The 21,640-nt window shown below is 44.0% G+C and overlaps 1 non-coding gene across 1 annotated transcript; it reads right to left on the bottom strand.

Moving 5' to 3' along the window:
* Positions 1–19,229: 19,229 nt before the first annotated feature.
* On the bottom strand, positions 19,230–19,303 carry Trnan-guu (transfer RNA asparagine (anticodon GUU)). The gene has a single exon. It is a non-coding gene; the product is annotated as a tRNA-Asn (tRNA).
* Between the last annotated feature and the right edge of the window lie 2,337 nt (positions 19,304–21,640).

Below are 21,640 nucleotides of genomic sequence, written 5' to 3'. Positions count from 1 at the left end.
GCTGAAGATCGTAATACCTGCAAAAGTTTTGAGGACGCTTGCGTTCAGCAGATGACATGTTTTCGTTACTAAAGAATCTAGATAGCAGATTTGGAGGCTCGAAGGTGTTGTATCTCAAACACTATGCCTTATGTCCCTAATTACCTAAAATATCAACTCTGAAGCTTAGTTTAATGTGGCAGGTTTAACATAAAGAAAGTATAATACTTTAGTTATTTTAGTATTCCAGTACACTCACCAATTTATTAACGATCTAAGAGGGTTGCCCAGAAAATAATGCACCGCATTTTTTTTCTAGGCCAACACAAATGCTACAAATGTGAAACGTTACGTATGTATTATCTGAAGTTTCCTGAGTGAGCGCGCCAAATTTCCGTCATTTCCGACAGACAACGTAGCAGCAGGACAGTTTCAAAATGGCTCTTTTACGTGATGTACGTTACAAGCAACATGCCGTCATTGAATTTCTCACTGCAGAGAAAGAAACTGTGGGGAATACTCACAAACGCTTATACACAGTCTATGGAGCATCTGCTGTCGACGGAGTGTCAGTCGCTGGTCACGGATGGTGAGATCACCAGATGGCGGTTCGGCGGAGCTCCACGATCTGCAGCGGTCGCGGAGACCGTCCATGGCTGTCATAGCTGACATGTTGCAGCGAGCTGATGATGTTATTAGCTTGTTTGGGCCATTAAAGTATGCCATTCGTGGAAGACATGTTGAGGACGATGAGAAGTGATTCACACAGTGAAGCATTGGCTCCGTCACTAGGACAAGGACTGGTACTAACAGGGCATACTCGCCCTTGTTTCGTAGTGGAGGGAGGCCATAGAACGGGATGAAGATTACGTGGAAAATAGAGTGTGTAGATGAAAGACCATTGTTTAGTGTGTGTAATTCTCATTATGTTCAATAAAGAATTGTTGAAGAAAAAATGTGGTGCGTTACTTTCTGGGAAACCTTTGTAGTTCATTAAAAAGCTGTGAACTGTAATTATCGTCACATACTGCGAGCAAATTAGCGTGCCTGTTCTGTACTACACTTAAACGCAGAGTGTTCCGCAATTCTCTCTTCATTGGTCTCTTTTCAGCTGACAGTTGAAAGGAACACAGCAGCAGAGATCTACCCAACTAATAAAGCATTGCAGGCGAAGATGTCGCAAATCGGGGACGCTAAATTATCGTAGAACTACACTGGAAAATTGCTGTCATCGACTGGCGCGGATAAATATGAGTGGCTATTGATTTCGATTTTAATGTAGAATACAGCTTCAGCATTGACATGCAATAACAAAGTAGCAGAGATTCATGTAGCTTTCACTAGTGCGAAACGATGGCCAGTCCACATGAGAACATTTTCACTGCGTGGGTGGTTGGCGTCCCATTAGCGAGCTGAATACATCACGTCATAGGGTCTTCGACGATTTTGTCCACTGCCAAGATCGTACATCAACGTGAACCGCGAGTCCAGTCGACTCCTGTCGTTTTTGTTTCTGCGTATCCGCTCATTTCTGTGCGTTGTGGTGAGGAAAGATTCACGGGGGAGCGGTTCTGTATTACAAAGCTGTTCGCTGGTGTTCAGTAGTCCATCTCTACAGCATGACTGGTACTTTTTCTGTTGTAATCCACGACAGTAACGAACAGTTCACTTTACTTCTCCAGTTTGTTTTATACATGTTGCCAGCTTATTTGATTGCTCAATTTTCGTCTCAGGCTTAACCTCTATACGTAAAGCTTACTTGTATAGCGAAATGCCGGTAATGTAGTGATGTGAAAGAGACCTTGTGAGCTACCTCCGTGATCGATCGTGAATCCGCCCTTCTACTTTACCCGTAGTAGCACCGACACCATCGTAGAGCCGCTCTGTCAGATTTGTCGCACAAATAGTGATAATACACTTATTCGTATTATTTAACGGCTCAAACTGCCAGACGGGCTCAGTTGCAGTTTTTGCCGGCCGCGGTGGTCTAGCGGTTCTGGCGCTGCAGTCCGGAACCGCGCGACTGCTACGGTCGCAGGTTCGAATCCTGCCTCGGGCATGGGTGTGTGTGATGTCCTTAGGTTAGTTAGGTTTAAGTAGTTCTAAGTTCTAGGGGACTTATGACCTAAAATGTTGAGTCCCATAGTGCTCAGAGCCATTTGAACCATTTGAGGGGAGTTGCAGTTTGCTTAGCTAACGGTTTCAAGTGGCAACAAAAACTGGATTTCCGGTGTCTCATATAATTATTGACTAAGTTTAAAATGCTTTTATAAACTACACCGCTAGTGGGTAATGACGATCCGTGGGTCGCATTCGGCAGGCAAATGGTTTCAATACGGCCCACGGAAGAAATTCAGGTAAACTAAAATGTACGTTTTATAAAAAGCACGTGTTCGAGGCACATGTTAGCGTGGCGGGTTGGGAAAGGAATACCATTCACACTGGAGCGTTACAGTAATGTAACAAGGCCGGTGCCATTCCAAAGTACCATTATCCATGATGGCGGCCTTGACGTCAGAGTCATTATGAACTGTTTTCATAACACCGTCACCATTCCAAAGCATCGTTAGTCGACAACAACAAGGTCGCATGCAATGTATCCGGCACGTGTTGACTCTCTAGTCTTTATTACCGGCGCGGGGTTGTGACATAGAGAGAGAGTTAGCGCCATCTCTCTCTATATCGCAACCCCGCGCATACATACACGCGCTAGGCAGGACCTATATAAATCAATGCACGACCTACCTCACTCTCACACTGATCGTATACTTCATTCATCCAATACTTGTCACGTCTTCGTAATTAAACGTGCAAAAATGAAGCGTTCAAGTGTAACTGCACTCACTAAGGATACGATATTACTTATTGCCTAAGCCACTTCCTCTTACGTCATCACGTACAATACATTACAATTATTTTACAGAAATAAATTACTTAAACAAAATTTTCAAAACAAAATTATAAAAACAATCATGATGGTCTGATAAAATAAACGTTTATTAATTTGGTCATCCCATCACCACATGGTCTCTAACTACTAATTTCTCTATTTCTACTTTCTACAGTTGACGTCAACATGCTACTACTACATGCCGTGACCTTTTAGAGTAAACTCCTTTCCCTGGCGTCGCTCAGTTGCTGCTATTATCTGCGAACAATTAAAAACATTTGTTGCACATTATTGTAGGTTACTGTAACTCCGAATTTCGCCGATACCCCTTTGATGTTGTGCTTGTTTGACTGGTTATGGCATTGGTCTTCCGCTCCTAGTCTGCTTCTGTCTGTAACGGTAGGCTCAATTCAACGTCATGCTTATCTGTTGAACAAAACAAGAGTTAGGTTTGCACGTTACAGCAAGTAAAAATCAGTGATAGTGGTCAAGGTTCATGGCTGGACTTGAGAGCATCTATCTTTTGTGGTGACCTTCATTATCATCCTTTAAACTGACTGGCGTGTTAATTTAGCGTCTCTGCTTAACTCAAATAGTTAAGCCCAGACACGGCTAGCGTCGCTAATACGTCTCTACAACACTCCTACGGCCCAAATCATCAATAAGCTCTGTCGATCACGCTATTGCGTGCGACCAGCCACCTGATTTACGTCTTTCTATGACGGCTCAAAACTCGCCTTTTCACACAACATCCTCATCGCACCCATTACGAATTATCCATGTTTGATGCGTCCCTATCGCCTAATTTCGATTGACTGGCCACCGGATAGTCGTTTTGATCACCGTACTCACACTATCAACACAACTGAGATAACAGGTGCGTCTCGAACACTACTGCGTCGGACAGACCACCTCATAATTATCACCCGAAACACCCACAATCGCCATACGTCGACAACGCAACGGGTGGGTCCTGAACACTACCGCGTCGGACATCATTCCCTGCACTCGTCTCAAGAAACGCAACACGTTCGGTGGGACGCAATATCCACCTACCACATCTCAACACGCTCAACACACCCCAAATCCATCCACCACAGATCCAGATTTTATCCTGAAAGCTCTCCTGTCCAATAGCCTTGCCATAAAATTTTGTATAGGAAGTTATCTACATAAGATAACCCCTTCTATAATTAAGCTAATACTTCTAAATATTGTTTGTGTCATAGCTGAAGCAAATTTTCTATACTTATCGACCCAGTGGTCCCCATACAACAAAATTTAACATCAAACACATAATATACACACAATCCATACCAAAATAAGACAAGCATATGAAAATAGGAAAATAAATACACGCAACATAAAACAAATAATCACAAAACACAAATAAAACACTGCCTATACTAATACAAATAAACATCGCCAACAAATCACAAAAATCTAATCTAATTATACACTACTTTGTTCCCGGCCGCGTTCTTCCGCTGCCGAGTGTGCCGCCCTAGTCATTCTTGTCTGTTTTGCGCAGTTTGCGTACGGCCAGGGTTCGCCGGACGTATTTTGATTATTTGTGTAGGTTCTGGATTGCGGTCTTCACTCGCTCTCCAGTTCTGCACTGGTTGATCCCTTCCATTTTTATTGGCAGGTTTCCAGTTATTATTACCCTGGTTCCACCTACGTTCCTGTGGCGGATAATGTTTGTCCTCTATTAGCGCGCCATTGTGGGTTGTTTCCCCTATTGTTACCGTTACCGGCATAGTTATTCCTCATCTGGTTTCTGTTTCTCTCTATATTCGCGTCTTGGCCTTCCTCATGCGGTCCCCTTTGCTTCTTCTTCTCACGCACCTGCTGGTCGTTATAGGCAAACTCCAGTTCCCTAAGAATGCCCTTAAATGCTTCTACTTCATTTCCGCATCTGCCAGCTAGTGTCTGCTGATATGTAAGTGGCAACTTCATATAGCATACGCTTATAATCTCCCCAAGGCTGCACGGTTCGTCCAGATACTGATTCTTTTTCAGCATGTTCTATAAAAATTTCACAACACTTCGGAAACCTGAGCTCTCGAAGTCGCGTGTCATGAGGATTTCTTGTTTAATTCTGTTTTGGGTCTCCTTTGACCAATATCTGCTCATAAATGCGTCGCGGAACTCTTGGTATGTTCTGCAACCTTTAGCAACACTACGCATACTTTCCGCTGATGCACCTTCCAAGTGCGCACACACAAAGTCAAGTTTGTACATTAACGGCCACTGTGGTGGTAACGTTAGATCAAACTGTCCAATGAGCGTTTTTGGATGTAACGCATTATTATCATCCTTATAGTGCTGGAACTTGTGTACCGACAGAAAGTGTTTATAATCAAACTGCCTAGTTTCATCTTTATGCTGTGGCGTTTCGATGTTTTCATAAACTACCTCCGTGTGCGCCTCCTGGATATCCTGTGGCTCTTGCAAGTGCGAGGTGGATCGCCTAAGCGGGTAGCAATTGCTTGCGCCAATTGTTCTGCTACTGAACTCCGCCTCCGGCAAATCACTTACTACACGCGGTACCTCCGTACGTGTGCCTCGCGGTTCATAGCTGCCCTGACGTTCTAACGGTCTGGTTTGCAGCATGCGTGCTTCATTATCAGATCGGTTCACAACTCCTGTGACAGATACTGTGTCCCGTTGCCGTACTTCCGAGGTTACCTCTTCCGTGGATACCGTCTGAATATCGGCTCCAGTTTGTCCTGTATTTGTAGAAGTTCTGTCGACCGACAGTGCCTCTAAGCTGCTCTCGATTGTCGTTTAAATTCGGCAAATTCTGTCATCAGTGGTGCCTCTCCGGCTTCCTCCTTCCTGCTCGACACGGTTTCTTCAATCTTTTTCACTCGTGTCTGCAGCATATTTATAACAGTTTTGCCGACCTTGGTCTTGTTCTCTGTGTCCTCCTTCGTTTCTCTCGCTATTCTCTTGGCTCTCCGCGCAATTAATTTCGCCTCATTGGCGGTTCTTTTCGCTTCGGCTATCTCTCGCTCTAACTTCTCACGCAACGCGTTTACTTCATCCTTCACACCGCATGTTTCACGCTTTATGATGGCAAGCTGTGCCCGGGTTTCCTTTCTACACTCCTGTATGCTGCTGTGTGTTTCTTCGCTGATTCTTTCCAGACTAGCTTGCCTCTCCTTTCTACACGTTTAAATTCTCTCCTGCATCACTTTCGTACTAGCGTCTATCTTCTGCATCATACGTTCCAAGAATCCAGCGATACCTGAACCGTCTACCGCCAAGTCTCCCCTTTCCGCATGATAACTACTGTCATGACTTGCAGGTGATCCCCTGCTCATTCTTCCGTCTCCTGTCGAGTAAGGTCCAAACCCTGCTCGGTACGACAGTGTCGCAGAGGTTGCTTCATAGCATGCCCATATAAGTTGTTAACATCTAAGTACAAAATGTAACTAGAATCAAGGGATGCGTTGTACTCGACACCCATCCGCGGGTTATTTGCCTTGGCGTGCCTGTGAACACATTGACAAAGTCCGCCGCGGATCCCTCGCTCAAAAATAGAAGCATCGAAGCATCAGTCAAAAGTTCAATGTTGCAATCCGGTTTTTTTATTTTTTTTATTTTATTTTTTTTTTTTTAGCATAGCGTCCCAGGACAACCCAGGTACCGTGTAATAAAAGGCAGGGTCCAGAGAGTACGTGGTCATACATACACTCCGGAACTTTTCGAAATCATCTTCAAGCAAACAAACGTCCGTGTCCATGTATAACCTTGCATATTCTCCCAAATTGGGGATGTTGAATTCCTGTCAGACATTAACGGCATGCTCATAATCTGTGATAGTTATGGTATCGCCTGTGAGAGTACTGGTAAAAGAAGTTATGTCGGGAAGCCTGGTTTCATTGAGTTTTGCCATACTATCAAGATACTCGTACGGGAAAACTCCTTTCCTCGTCGCAAGTTGAAACTTTTCCTCATCGGTAAATGCATATCGAGTGATATGCATATCATTCCGAGGTAAAGTCTCAACCAGTTTCTGGAGCGAAGTCTGCATAAATCGTAGAGAGTCAAGGAAGCGGAGCGTAATTTTCGGCGTCATTCGTTTTGAAAAAGAAATGTACTTTTCAACACTTTCAGGCAGGATACTGACCTGATTATTCTTCATACCGAACTTAGCCAAGTGCTCAACGAGAAAATGAGCGTCATACCCGCTCAGATTATGAAAAAAGACGGGTATGTGTGTAGGTAACTGATACTTCAAGTTGCATGCTTTGTGGGCTGCACCGCGGAACTTACCCGTAAGAGGGCAATGGTCTCTACGAGGAGTCTCCGCTTTTCTATCTAAGGCCAGCCCGCAAATATGACAATTAACAGCCTTTTCATACAAGTCATCATTTTCCTTTGATTTGGTCATGGGAATATTGATGCTGTAGAGCTTGTGAACTTGCCATGAAAGTTTTTCAAGCTCAGTGAGAAGCCAAACCGTCGGATCGCCCCCTACATAAGACTGATAGCTATTAAGTTTACAATCATATGCGCATACAACTTGGAACGCCGCCGCATAAGGTACGTGTTTTTGTGTGAAGGTTGTGTGTGAGGCTAAGGGGTTCCCTTCACAACGAGTAATAGGAGCCAGCAAGCATTCAAAATCGGCGTACACAACAAAAGGACAACGCTGCTGGTGGTGAGCATTTTTAAATTTAATGAAGTTATTTTCCTCAGTGGGCATAACAACACGTACCGGGTCCTTGCATGCACAATCTAATAGATGTGTCGCTAATAACTCTTGAGATGAAAAATAATTCAAACACCTTATACAAATATGTTGTTTATGTTCATTTTTACTTAACTGGGAGGAAATGAGTCGGGACATGTCTTTGATCCAGACGTAGTGATAATTATCACGCTCGGAGAAGAGCAGCATGTTGACATGCAACTCTCGCTCACCTGCAAATTTTGAGAAATGGAGGGGGCCTACTACTGTATGCTTGTTCTGCTCATCTGACTTGCTTTTCTTCTCCAGGCCATAAACGTGGACCGATATTGCGGTATTCTGACCCTCAAACTTAGGTATGTCCTGGATTCTTAAAGGGAGCTCTATTCCGTCAAAGTTATACTGTCTCTTAATATCTCTGACTTTGTAACTTCTGGGGCGCTCGGGATGATGTTTGTAATTGTAATTTCTCTCGCAAGCCAGGACTGACCATGCAAAACACGCATTATCATAGTTATTTTGAACATTAATGCAAGCCTGCTTTTTCTCAATATCTATAGGGAGTTTAATATAATTGGACCCTCCATTCATTGGATCATAGACATGTATATGGATCCAGAATGAGATTTTCACTCTGCAGCGGAGTGTGCGCTGATATGAAACTTCCTGGCAGATTAAAACTGTGTGCCCGACCGAGACTCGAACTCGGGACCTTTGCCTTTCGCGGGCAAGTGCTCTACCAACTGAGCTACCGAAGCACGACTCACGCCCGGTACTCACAGCCTTACTTCTGCCAGTACCTCGTCTCCTACCTTCCAAACTTTACAGAAGCTTCTGTAAAGTTTGGAAGGTAGGAGACGAGGTACTGGCAGAAGTAAGGCTGTGAGTACCGGGCGTGAGTCGTGCTTCGGTAGCTCAGTTGGTAGAGCACTTGCCCGCGAAAGGCAAAGGTCCCGAGTTCGAGTCTCGGTCGGGCACACAGTTTTAATTATGTATATGGATGTCGAGGTGTGGTATACTGCTGAGCGCTTTAGCGGATCCACGTACTTCCATCTCGGAAAATCGGGCAATAATAGCGCTCAAGGTGGATTCTCGGTACCACTCAGCAATCGATGTGCTCAGAGAAATAACGCCATTGTCACCCCATATATAATGCAGAGTAGCCGTCTCCGCGTCACCTTGATGTTTAGGGGGGGTGACTCAGTTCACAGCATAATACCGCACTGCATTTAATGGCGTTAAATTCCGGATCTTCGAAGAGTTTGAGGAGCTCGGTCTCCAAGGCACGCCTTACAGGATACCTCCCGCCTGGATTCTCAATTCTGGTGAAAGAGATTCGCCTCTCAAACGCTCTAGTAACTGCTGAGTATTCTAAGGGAGTCATTACGCCATTATTCTGATCGACTTCATTATCGATAGGACGGGGGAGAGAACTACCGCTAGCCATAGGGAAATTACTATTATTACTATTGCTACAACTAGGAGTCCACCCGATAGATGAAGGTTCTGGTGATGGGGGATCGTAATCATCATCATTTGCGGGGAGAGGTATACGTCTCCGAACGCATACCTTGCGTGGGCGGCGGCGGCGAGCTGCTGCTTCCGGAGGAGGAGGGGGTGACAGCCGGCTTGAAGGGCCAGGCTGTGGCGACGGCGGACGGGCTGCGCAGCCAAACGGCTGCGACAGCGCTGGGAGAGGAGCTGGCGCGTGTTCTGCATCCGCCTCCCGCGAAGCCCTTATAGGGGCTACGCAAGGCGCTGCGTGTCTTTGCGATTCGGTGAGCCCGAGTCCCGCCCCCGCAACCACCGCTCTAGGAACACGGCCTACGCCGAGTGATATACCTGTAAGATAAATAAGAAAAAAAATTAATTTAGTGATTTATATTTAAAAGAGCGATAAATAATAACAATAAGAGTAAATAATGGTAGTTATGTGAAGGAATGTTAATGTTCAAAATTATTCACCTTCTCCACTCTGACACCATGGTTTGAGCAACTCATTGCCAAAATCAAGTAGATCTTCAAACCAGTCAGGTAGGTTGATCTCCTCCTCCTCCTCCTCCTCCTCTAAAGACTGAGTGTCCTGCGTGGTGGGCGCCGTTTGAACGCCACCGCCGCCTAGCTAGCGGTAGTTCTCTCCCCCGTCCTATCTATAATGAAGTCGATCAGAATAACGGCGTAATGACTCCCTTAGAATACTCAGCAGTTGCTAGAGCGTTTGAGGGGCGAATCTCTTTCACCAGAATTGAGAATCCAGGCGGGAGGTATCCTGTAAGGCGTGCCTTCCCGTCTTGGAGACCGAGCTTCTCAAACTCTTCGAAGATCCGGAATTTAACGCCATTAAATGCAGTGCGGTATTATGCTGTGAACTGAGTCACCCCACCTAAACATCAAGGTGACGCGGAGACGGCTGCTCTGCATTATATAAGGGGTGACAACGGCGTTATTACTCGGAGCACATCGTTTGCTGAGTGGTACCGAGAATCCACCTTGAGCGCTATTATGGCCCGATTTTCCGAGATGGAAGTACGTGGATCCGCTAAAGCGCTCAGCAGTATACCACACCTCGACATCCATATACATGTCTATGATCCAATGAATGGAGGGTCCAATTATATTAAACTCCCTATAGATATTGAGAAAAAGCAGGCTTGCATTAATGTTCAAAATAACTATGATAATGCGTGTTTTGCATGGTCAGTCCTGGCTTGCGAGAGAAATTACAATTACAAACATCATCCCGAGCGCCCCAGAAGTTACAAAGTCAGAGATATTAAGAGACAGTATAACTTTGACGGAATAGAGCTCCCTTTAAGAATCCAGGACATACCTAAGTTTGAGGGTCAGAATACCGCAATATCGGTCCACGTTTATGGCCTGGAGAAGAAAAGCAAGTCAGATGAGCAGAACAAGCATACAGTAGTAGGCCCCCTCCATTTCTCAAAATTTGCAGGTGAGCGAGAGTTGCATGTCAACATGCTGCTCTTCTCCGAGCGTGATAATTATCACTACGTCTGGATCAAAGACATGTCCCGACTCATTTCCTCCCAGTTAAGTAAAAATGAACATAAACAACATATTTGTATAAGGTGTTTGAATTATTTTTCATCTCAAGAGTTATTAGCGACACATCTATTAGATTGTGCATGCAAGGACCCGGTACGTGTTGTTATGCCCACTGAGGAAAATAACTTCATTAAATTTAAAAATGCTCACCACCAGCAGCGTTGTCCTTTTGTTGTGTACGCCGATTTTGAATGCTTGCTGGCTCCTATTACTCGTTGTGAAGGGAACCCCTTAGCCTCACACACAACCTTCACACAAAAACACGTACCTTATGCGGCGGCGTTCCAAGTTGTATGCGCATATGATTGTAAACTTAATAGCTATCAGTCTTATGTAGGGGGCGATCCGACGGTTTGGCTTCTCACTGAGCTTGAAAAACTTTCATGGCAAGTTCACAAGCTCTACAGCATCAATATTCCCATGACCAAATCAAAGGAAAATGATGACTTGTATGAAAAGGCTGTTAATTGTCATATTTGCGGGCTGGCCTTAGATAGAAAAGCGGAGACTCCTCGTAGAGACCATTGCCCTCTTACGGGTAAGTTCCGCGGTGCAGCCCACAAAGCATGCAACTTGAAGTATCAGTTACCTACACACATACCCGTCTTTTTTCATAATCTGAGCGGGTATGACGCTCATTTTCTCGTTGAGCACTTGGCTAAGTTCGGTATGAAGAATAATCAGGTCAGTATCCTGCCTGAAAGTGTTGAAAAGTACATTTCTTTTTCAAAACGAATGACGCCGAAAATTACGCTCCGCTTCCTTGACTCTCTACGATTTATGCAGACTTCGCTCCAGAAACTGGTTGAGACTTTACCTCGGAATGATATGCATATCACTCGATATGCATTTACCGATGAGGAAAAGTTTCAACTTGCGACGAGGAAAGGAGTTTTCCCGTACGAGTATCTTGATAGTATGGCAAAACTCAATGAAACCAGGCTTCCCGACATAACTTCTTTTACCAGTACTCTCACAGGCGATACCATAACTATCACAGATTATGAGCATGCCGTTAATGTCTGACAGGAATTCAACATCCCCAATTTGGGAGAATATGCAAGGTTATACATGGACACGGACGTTTGTTTGCTTGAAGATGATTTCGAAAAGTTCCGGAGTGTATGTATGACCACGTACTCTCTGGACCCTGCCTTTTATTACACGGTACCTGGGTTGTCCTGGGACGCTATGCTAAAAAAAAAAAAAATAAATAAAAAAAATAAAAAAACCGGATTGCAACATTGAACTTTTGACTGATGCTTCGATGCTTCTATTTTTGAGCGAGGGATCCGCGGCGGACTTTGTCAATGTGTTCACAGGCACGCCAAGGCAAATAACCCGCGGATGGGTGTCGAGTACAACGCATCCCTTGATTCTAGTTACATTTTGTACTTAGATGTTAACAACTTATATGGGCATGCTATGAAGCAACCTCTGCGACACTGTCGTACCGAGCAGGGTTTGGACCTTACTCGACAGGAGACGGAAGAATGAGCAGGGGATCACCTGCAAGTCATGACAGTAGTTATCATGCGGAAAGGGGAGACTTGGCGGTAGACGGTTCAGGTATCGCTGGATTCTTGGAACGTATGATGCAGAAGATAGACGCTAGTACGAAAGTGATGCAGGAGAGAATTTAAACGTGTAGAAAGGAGAGGCAAGCTAGTCTGGAAAGAATCAGCGAAGAAACACACAGCAGCATACAGGAGTGTAGAAAGGAAACCCGGGCACAGCTTGCCATCATAAAGCGTGAAACATGCGGTGTGAAGGATGAAGTAAACGCGTTGCGTGAGAAGTTAGAGCGAGAGATAGCCGAAGCGAAAAGAACCGCCAATGAGGCGAAATTAATTGCGCGGAGAGCCAAGAGAATAGCGAGAGAAACGAAGGAGGACACAGAGAACAAGACCAAGGTCGGCAAAACTGTTATAAATATGCTGCAGACACGAGTGAAAAAGATTGAAGAAACCGTGTCGAGCAGGAAGGAGGAAGCCGGAGAGGCACCACTGATGACAGAATTTGCCGAATTTAAACGACAATCGAGAGCAGCTTAGAGGCACTGTCGGTCGACAGAACTTCTACAAATACAGGACAAACTGGAGCCGATATTCAGACGGTATCCACGGAAGAGGTAACCTCGGAAGTACGGCAACGGGACACAGTATCTGTCACAGGAGTTGTGAACCGATCTGATAATGAAGCACGCATGCTGCAAACCAGACCGTTAGAACGTCAGGGCAGCTATGAACCGCGAGGCACACGTACGGAGGTACCGCGTGTAGTAAGTGATTTGCCGGAGGCGGAGTTCAGTAGCAGAACAATTGGCGCAAGCAATTGCTACCCGCTTAGGCGATCCACCTCGCACTTGCAAGAGCCACAGGATATCCAGGAGGCGCACACGGAGGTAGTTTATGAAAACATCGAAACGCCACAGCATAAAGATGAAACTAGGCAGTTTGATTATAAACACTTTCTGTCGGTACACAAGTTCCAGCACTATAAGGATGATAATAATGCGTTACATCCAAAAACGCTCATTGGACAGTTTGATCTAACGTTACCACCACAGTGGCCGTTAATGTACAAACTTGACTTTGTGTGTGCGCACTTGGAAGGTGCATCAGCGGAAAGTATGCGTAGTGTTGCTAAAGGTTGCAGAACATACCAAGAGTTCCGCGACGCATTTATGAGCAGATATTGGTCAAAGGAGACCCAAAACAGAATTAAACAAGAAATCCTCATGACACGCGACTTCGAGAGCTCAGGTTTCCGAAGTGTTGTGAAATTTTTATAGAACATGCTGAAAAAGAATCAGTATCTGGACGAACCGTGCAGCCTTGGGGAGATTATAAGCGTATGCTATATGAAGTTGCCACTTACATATCAGCAGACACTAGCTGGCAGATGCGGAAATGAAGTAGAAGCATTTAAGGGCATTCTTAGGGAACTGGAGTTTGCCTATAACGACCAGCAGGTGCGTGAGAAGAAGAAGCAAAGGGGACCGCATGAGGAAGGCCAAGACGCGAATATAGAGAGAAACAGAAACCAGATGAGGAATAACTATGCCGGTAACGGTAACAATAGGGGAAACAACCCACAATGGCGCGCTAATAGAGGACAAACATTATCCGCCACAGGAACGTAGGTGGAACCAGGGTAATAATAACTGGAAACCTGCCAATAAAAATGGAAGGGATCAACCAGTGCAGAACTGGAGAGCGAGTGAAGACCGCAATCCAGAACCTACACAAATAATCAAAATACGTCCGGCGAACCCTGGCCGTACGCAAACTGCGCAAAACAGACAAGAATGACTAGGGCGGCACACTCGGCAGCGGAAGAACGCGGCCGGGAACAAAGTAGTGTATAATTAGATTAGATTTTTGTGATTTGTTGGCGATGTTTATTTGTATTAGTATAGGCAGTGTTTTATTTGTGTTTTGTGATTATTTGTTTTATGTTGCGTGTATTTATTTTCCTATTTTCATATGCTTGTCTTATTTTGGTATGGATTGTGTGTATATTATGTGTTTGATGTTAAATTTTGTTGTATGGGGACCACTGGGTCGATAAGTATAGAAAATTTGCTTCAGCTATGACACAAACAATATTTAGAAGTATTAGCTTAATTATAGAAGGGGTTATCTTATGTAGATAACTTCCTATACAAAATTTTATGGCAAGGCTATTGGACAGGAGAGCTTTCAGGATAAAATCTGGATCTGTGGTGGATGGATTTGGGGTGTGTTGAGCGTGTTGAGATGTGGTAGGTGGATATTGCGTCCCACCGAACGTGTTGCGTTTCTTGAGACGAGTGCAGGGAATGATGTCCGACGCGGTAGTGTTCAGGACCCACCCGTTGCGTTGTCGACGTATGGCGATTGTGGGTGTTTCGGGTGATAATTATGAGGTGGTCTGTCCGACGCAGTAGTGTTCGAGACGCACCTGTTATCTCAGTTGTGTTGATAGTGTGAGTACGGTGATCAAAACGACTATCCGGTGGCCAGTCAATCGAAATTAGGCGATAGGGACGCATCAAACATGGATAATTCGTAATGGGTGCGATGAGGATGTTGTGTGAAAAGGCGAGTTTTGAGCCGTCATAGAAAGACGTAAATCAGGTGGCTGGTCGCACGCAATAGCGTGATCGACAGAGCTTATTGATGATTTGGGCCGTAGGAGTGTTGTAGAGACGTATTAGCGACGCTAGCCGTGTCTGGGCTTAACTATTTGAGTTAAGCAGAGACGCTAAATTAACACGCCAGTCAGTTTAAAGGATGATAATGAAGGTCACCACAAAAGATAGATGCTCTCAAGTCCAGCCATGAACCTTGACCACTATCACTGATTTTTACTTGCTGTAACGTGCAAACCTAACTCTTGTTTTGTTCAACAGATAAGCATGACGTTGAATTGAGCCTACCGTTACAGACAGAAGCAGACTAGGAGCGGAAGACCAATGCCATAACCAGTCAAACAAGCACAACATCAAAGGGGTATCGGCGAAATTCGGAGTTACAGTAACCTACAATAATGTGCAACAAATGTTTTTAATTGTTCGCAGATAATAGCAGCAACTGAGCGACGCCAGGGAAAGGAGTTTACTCTAAAAGGTCACGGCATGTAGTAGTAGCATGTTGACGTCAACTGTAGAAAGTAGAAATAGAGAAATTAGTAGTTAGAGACCATGTGGTGATGGGATGACCAAATTAATAAACGTTTATTTTATCAGACCATCATGATTGTTTTTATAATTTTGTTTTGAAAATTTTGTTTAAGTAATTTATTTCTGTAAAATAATTGTAATGTATTGTACGTGATGACGTAAGAGGAAGTGGCTTAGGCAATAAGTAATATTGTATCCTTAGTGAGTGCAGTTACACTTGAACACTTCATTTTTGCACGTTTAATTACGAAGACGTGACAAGTATTGGATGAATGAAGCATACGAGCAGTGTGAGAGTGAGGTAGGTCGTGCATTGATTTATATAGGTCCTGCCTAGCGCGTGTATGTATGCGCGGCGTTGTGATATAGAGAGAGATGGCGCTAACTCACTCTCTTTGTCACAACCCCGCGCCGGTAATAAAGACTAGAGAGTCAACACGTGCCTGATACATTGCGTGCGACCTTGTTGTTGTCGACTAACGATGCTTTGGAATGGACTCTCTCTATGTCACAACCCGCTACGGTAATAAAGACTAGAGAGGCAACACGTGCCGGATACATTGCGTGCGACCTTGTTGTTGTCGACTAACGATGCTTTGGAATGGTGACGGTGTTATGAAAACAGTTCATAATGACTCTGACGTCAAGGCCGCCATCATGGATAATGGTACTTTGGAATGGCACTGGCCTTGTTACAATACTTGTTACCCCGTTAACATAGTCACAGACGCTATAGTTTGCACTTTATGCGCTAGGAGCGCTGCTTGTGCGTCGTGATGATACGGCCCACGAGCTGAACTAATTATGTGAATCAGCCCCGCCGGTCACCCAAAGTTTGCCATGCCTCATCTACACATTGAGATGCACAATCTCACGTTAAAAGTTTAATACAAGAAGTTAGTAACTGTGTATAGGTTGTAGGCAATGTAACTCATGGCGTGCAAATTACCCAGATTTTCAGAACAAAAACAATCTAAACACCTTTAAACCGGTTGCTGCAACAGCCTGCCACGATGGAATGGTAAAATTTTTATCCAGATCTTATTCACTCAGGATCTGGAAATGAGAGCATTGAATGACTTCCAACACTCTTTATATATATTGTCGAACCTCATTTATACTTTTCCTAGCTGATGCCCATAGCAAAAACGAAAAGAAGAAAGTTTATCGCTAATTAAATTTTCGCTGTTCATGCAGTAAAACGTTAGCATCAGACACGATTTTTTAATTTATTACTTCTTTACTACTAATTCTGTTCCTAAACCATTTTGTAGACAGTATACATATATCTCACTGAGTGTACCTGCTAAATTATAACATTGTACGACACATATTTTGCGAGATATCACGTCATAAGCATTGAGATGCATGTGAAGCTGCCCTCCGTCGTTAAGTGAAAGCCATCGGCCACTGCGTTGTCCGTGGTGAGAGATAATGCCTGAGAGTGGTATTCTCGACAGATTCTTGACGCTATGGAGTTCGAAATTTTAAATTACCTAACGATTTCCAAAACTGAATGTCTCATGCGTCTAGATCCAGCTACCATTCCTCCCTCAAAGTCTGTTAATGCTCGTCGTGCGGCCATAATCAAGTCGGAAACTTCTTCATATGAATGTCCGCCCCCGGTAGCTGAGTGGTCAGCGCGACAGACTGTCAATCCAAAGGGCCCGGGTTCGATTCCCGGCTGGGTCGGAGATTATCTCCGCTCAGGGACTGGGTGTTGTGTTGTCCTAATCATCATCATTTCATCCCCATCGACGCGCAAGTAGCCGAAGTGGCGTCAAATCGAAAGACTTGCACCAGGCGAACGGTCTACCCGACGGGAGGCCCTCGTCACATGACATTTCATTTCATATGAATTACCTTAGTACAAATGACAGTCTGCCATCGCACTGCCCTTTTATACCTTGTGTACGAAACACTACCGCCATCTGTATAATGTGATTAACGCTATTCCATGATTTTTGTTACCTCAGTATAAAGCGTGTCGGGGGTACGTGGATAACAGTGCAGTCGTCGTCGTGATACGAAAATGGAGCAATCTGTCTGACGTCGAAAAGGGCGTGATCATTGGCTTTCGGGCCAAGGGTGGAATCTTTTCTGAACCAGCAAAGTTTGTACACCGTTCGCGTGCCACCGTGGTTAAAGTATACCGCAGATGGCAAAACGGCGCTATCCAAAATCGGCGCAGAGGCAACTCTGGTGCACCATAGATAACAGGGGTGAACGACGGCTGCGATATGTACGGGCGTATAGACGTGCAACTGTTGAGCAAGTGACTGCCCAGATGAACCAAGGGGCTACCAACCTTGTCTCCTCAACGAGCGTTCAGCGAACACTGTTGCGTATGGGTCCCCGCAGCACGTGCCTGGTACATGCCCCCATGCTGACTGCTTTTCATCGGCGGCGTAGGCTGGAATTTGGATGCCAATACCTCAACTGGACGTCCACTGAGGGGCGACAGGTGGCCTTTCTGGATGAATCACGTTTTATGCTCCACTGGACAGCCGGCTGTCGGCGTGTACGGCTTTTACATCTGAAATCAAACACCCTGTAATCAGAAGGGAGCGTTGTGGTGTGTAATGTTTCCGTAGTATTCCTTTGATGACCTCGTCATTCTGGAAGCCACAATGGATCAACGCAAATATGTATGTTTCATTGGGGCCCATGTGCAAATGCAGTCTGCCAACAGGACAAGCCAACGTTTCAGACAGCTCGCAGTGTACGTGAGAGTTCCAAGAGCACCAGGATGAGTTTACCGTACCACCCCGGCCTCCAAACTCCCTGGATTTAAGCCCAATCGAAAATGTGTGGGATCACCTCGACCGGACTGTTTGCATCATGGATCTTCAACCGAGAAACCTAGTGCAGTTGGCCACGGCGCAAGAGTCTGCGTGGATCCACATCCCTGGATATACCTTCTAGAAGCTCATTGACTCTCTTCCTGCACGTATTGCGGTGCAAAAGACAGTTATTCAGGCTTTATATAGGTGGTCACATAAATATGACTGGACAGTATATAACTGAATGAATATAGAAAAGGAGAGATTTTGTACCATTCCATAGATTGTCTTTCAGATATTAGTCTCATTACAATACATCGTATAAAATGAAGATTATGTAGCAGTTTTATTTCAGAACAGATTACTGTATTTATACTACTCTGTCAATAGTCTAAATGGTTCTGTTCGTTGGCAATTACCATGCTGTATTACTACGATCCATTATCAGGTATTGTGTGTTCTGTACGTACTAACATATCATGAAATGTCCGACTTACCTAACAAGATGTTGGTTGCGTGGTGTGTACACTAAACAGCAACAAAATAAAATAAAAAGCGTTGTAGACACACAGCAGAAGGGCAAAAAATAGAAATGTTACTTAATTACGTGCTACTCTCCCTCAGTATAAATTTCCACCAGTGAAGAGAACACAGTAACTTTAGCATACACAACTTGTAACCACTAATGTGACAGAAACAGATGCTGATAGACATTTTTATGCTATTCTATATCCTTGCCGCTGTCCATAGCAATTTCCTTCTAAATTTAATCATTCGTTGACAGGGTCCTTTCTTCCAAACGGTTTTTGTGAAGTATGAAGGACGAAGTTTAATTACAGGATGACGAATTAATGTTTCTGTCAGTATCCTTTTTCCCGTCAACTATCATGCCTCGTCTTTAGAAACTGTCAATACTGTGCACAAGTTATCATTTCAATAATTAATTCTGTTATCGAAATCCATTAAAGGATGAATGGGAACGAATAAAATTACGGACCCTGGTGGGATCGAACAACCAACGTTTCGGTTAACAGCCGAATGTGCTGTATTTAGAAACTGCCAATATTGTGCACAAGTTATCATTTCAATAACTAATTCTGTTAACGAAGTCCATTTATGAATGAATGGAGATGAATAAAATTACGCCCCCGGGTGGGCTCGAACCACCAACCTTTCGGTTAACAGCCGAACGCGCTAGCCGATTGCGCCACGGAGGCGGCGAGATATTTCGCTCGTCCGGTGTGTAGACATGCGTACTGCGTCACGCCGTGCCTGGAGGCACATAACGCGCTACGTTAAAGCGGTACATTTCCTTCACCGTCTGCCCTTATTGTTTATCCACAGCGGAGACAACATAAGTTAGTGTGAAGGTTCCCTGGTTACCATCCATGGCCTACTTCGGGGTGCTGTAAATCCGGAAATTCTCTTCTAAGCATTGCCACACTTTGTACACCGTCCCTGTATCTAGAGCTTAAAATATAGTTATTTGGTCTGGACACTTTCCCATTAAGACCAAGAAGTCTAACAACAAATCGCGCACATATATTTACTAACTTGTTTCACACTTTCTTGCATTCTGGCGACATCCTATGGCGTTAGTTTGACCTAACACTGAAATTCTCCATTCAAGAATTTTTCTTCCGTTCATTCAACTCACTGCACTGTTTTATCTCGAAATCTTAAATTTCTGTAATTCTGAAGCCACTGTTGTGTCACCAACTTCACTGCACTGCATACGTTCGGTAGTTCTGTTTCCACTACAGACAGACAGCAATGGTCATCGCGCCTACTTATCCTGAAGACAAAACATGACAATCAAGTTTTGCTAGCATGAGATGGCCTTGTCTCTTCCTTTCTGTCAAATCTGGAAACAGTTCGAGCGCACACCATATAGTAAGGTGTTCCACATTTCCTGGCATTCAACATTCATTTCTTTAGGCCCCTATGATGGTTGCAGGTGTTACGGGAATTTCTTGAGTTTTATTAACAGTCACAGATACATATTCCACTATAAACGGTTTAGGAATTCTGTCGTCTTCAAATAGTCTTTCTTTACTTCTAGAGAACCAGTAACCTACACTCCCACCACCCACCTCAGTTCTACAAAGAATCGAATTGCTATCTATAGAACGGCTTCAAATTATTTTTAAAGTTTGCTGGAAATCGCTAAGTGGTCTCGTTTTCAGAAACAGGAAGAGTATAGTCTAATTAATTGTGCTCCGCTTTAAGAGAGGGTAGTTTTTCGCGTATCTCAATGTTTATGACGTCATATCTTTTGAACTATGAGTCGTCCAATGATATAATTTTGCAAAATATGTTGCCAATAGAGTTAGTAATACAGAAATAATAAATTTAAACGTCATACCTGAGAGTGAAGTTTTACTGAATGAACAGCGAAACTGTAGTAAGCGATAAACTTTTTTCCTGTCTGTTTTGTTGGGGTGGATGACAGCGAGAAGTTTCGAAAAGGTTTGAAATTATCGGTGAAGTTTCTTAGAAGTCACTAATTGCTCTCATTCTTAAACTGAACGAAAAAGATTTAAGTAATTTTCTCGTCATAAGTCCTGCTACCACAAGTCATAAAGGTTTACACAGTTTCCGTGTTTAACACTTTGTGTTTAACCTTTAATGTCAGATTAAACGTCGTAATGAGTAGATTACGACAGTATTTTAAATTTTTAAATTCGCTCAATGATTATATTAACACTAGAACTCCTGGCGGAGGCCAATTGACCGATTTTTATTTTGAGACGGGAATTTCTTTTTTGTTTAAAATACATTGTCTGTTTTTCTGATTTTGCGACTTTTAGAGAAGGTTTAACTTGCGTTAATTGATGTGCTCACTAACTACAATTTTTTAAGGTGATTATACGGTTATTCGTCCCCGATGGCGGCAATTTGGCCGCGTCTTACGTACATGCATTTTACCAGGTTTATTTGACACTTATGTCTGCAAGCACTGATGAACATCATAGACTGTTGCGCGTATCAAGTCTTGGACGTCCGCTTGTTGCCACGAACAGTTCGACTGGTAACTGTAACACATCGCTGTTGCAGTCGTGACCTTCTGAAGCAGAAATGAAGTATTGGCTGCTCACACACGCTGCAATTTGATACGTTCTGAGTGGTTTTCCTTATTTGGGAAAAGATGAAACGAGACATGCGGATACTAGCCTGCGACAACATGATATTACGCTAAGAGTCATGGAGCCTTACTTACAAAAGGGGAGAAATTTTACATCAGACAGTTTCTTCACATCTCTCAAGCTGACAAAAAAGCAGAAAAGAGATAAACATGCATCGTTGCCACTTTGAACAGGGGTAAAAGGGAAGTTCCAACATCCATGAGAAAAGATGAACTTCATTCACTGGTTATTTACAGGATTGATACATTACTCTTAACATCTTTCCAAAGGAAGACTAGGAAAAAGTGCTTATTCTTGGTTCTATGCGTTCGAGTGTAACAGGCGATGAGGCTGCAGATAAGAAAACTCTAGAAATGTTTATAACAACACGCAACGCTGCGTAGATGTGGTAGATCAAATGATGCGCAA

This window comes from Schistocerca cancellata, chromosome 1 (assembly GCF_023864275.1).
Source record: "Schistocerca cancellata isolate TAMUIC-IGC-003103 chromosome 1, iqSchCanc2.1, whole genome shotgun sequence".
NCBI lineage: Eukaryota > Metazoa > Arthropoda > Insecta > Orthoptera > Acrididae > Schistocerca > Schistocerca cancellata.
This window is presented reverse-complemented; position numbering and strand designations above follow the sequence as displayed.